This window comes from Elephantulus edwardii, unplaced genomic scaffold (assembly GCF_000299155.1).
Source record: "Elephantulus edwardii isolate Elephantulus edwardi_28Jun2011 unplaced genomic scaffold, EleEdw1.0 scaffold00014, whole genome shotgun sequence".
Taxonomy (NCBI): domain Eukaryota; kingdom Metazoa; phylum Chordata; class Mammalia; order Macroscelidea; family Macroscelididae; genus Elephantulus; species Elephantulus edwardii.
Window position 1 is genome coordinate 9,256,000 of NW_006399764.1, and position 1,510 is coordinate 9,257,509.

The window sequence follows — 1,510 nt, forward strand, 5'->3', positions numbered from 1 at the left end:
AGTGATGGTGATTGTCATGAAGTTGCAAACAGCGGTGGATCCTTGGTTCAAAGCAAGGCAGAATTTATGTGACATTAAAGGTCTTTTATGAGTTTTCCATCAAATGGAGACTAACCTAAAGACTGCCCATATACAAGAGATGGTTGTTGTTAGATGTCAACGAGCCAGCGCATAGAGATCCTATGGACAATAAACAGACGATGTGCCTGATCCCGCATCATCCTCAGTCTCCACCATGCTTATGTTCATTGTCACAGTCACTGTGTCAGTTCAGCTAAGGGTCTTATCTCCTGCATTGACCCTCCTCTTTTCCAGTGTTGTGTTTTTTTGCAAGGACTGGCCTCTTCTGATACATATACAAAGTGTGTGAGAAATCTTCCAGATGTACTTCTTCCAAGTTCTGTTAGTTCTTTTGACAGCTCATGGTCTATTTAATACTCTTCACTAATACCCCTTCTAAAAGGCTTAAGTTCTTCACTGGTTTTCCTTATTGTCCAACTTTTAACAACCTACATTACACAGATGACACAACCTTACTTGCTGAAACTGAGGAGGATTTGAAACATTTGTTGCAGAATCAAGGCTGTACGGAAGTCTTCAACATGGATTAAAGCTCAATCTCAAGAAAACAAAGATTCTCACCACTGGGCCAAAGAGCAGATAGATGGAGAAGAGATTGAGACTGTTAACAATTTCAGCTTGCTCGGGTCTGCAATCAACACTCTTGACATCAGCAGTCAGGAACTCAAGAGATGAATTGCATTTGGAAAATCTGCTCTTGGGGATCACTCTAGAGTGCTGAAGGGCAACAATGTCAGTCTAGAAACTAAGATGTGCCTGATTCAGGCCATTTTCTTTGTAACTACTTGCTATGCATTAGAGAGGCTGGCAATGACTAAGGATGATGGAAGAATCAATGCCTTCGAATTGTGGTACTGGAGAAAGGTATTGAACATACCATGGACTGCCAAGAGAACAAACAGCTTTGTCTTGGAGAGGGTGAAACCAAGTTACTCTTTGGAGGCAAGAATTTTGAAGCTCTGTCTCACATACTTTGAGTATGTTGCTGGAGGTGACCAGAGCTTGGAGAAGGATATCATACTTTGGAGGATGGAGGATCAGCACAGGAGAGGAAGACCCTGGATGAGATGACTTGACACAGTAACTGGGTAACGGGGGTAGGCGTGTTAGAGACAGTGAGATTGTCTCAGGACAGGGCAGGGTTCAGAGCAATTGCACATAGGGTTGCTAACAGTTTCAGGTGACTTGATGGCACATCACAAAAACAACCACAACAATAACATTAAACAATTGAAAATATCATGGCTACAGTCAGGCTCACCTTAGACTTAGGAATTTTGAAATGTCTAATTACATGTTCTGCATGAGCACAATCACGTATTCTGAGATATGCATTCTTCTAAGTGTCAGCCACAACTTGCCATGATCCACACAGTCAAATGCCTTTACATGTCAATAGGTACCCTGATAGTGATCATATATATAACAA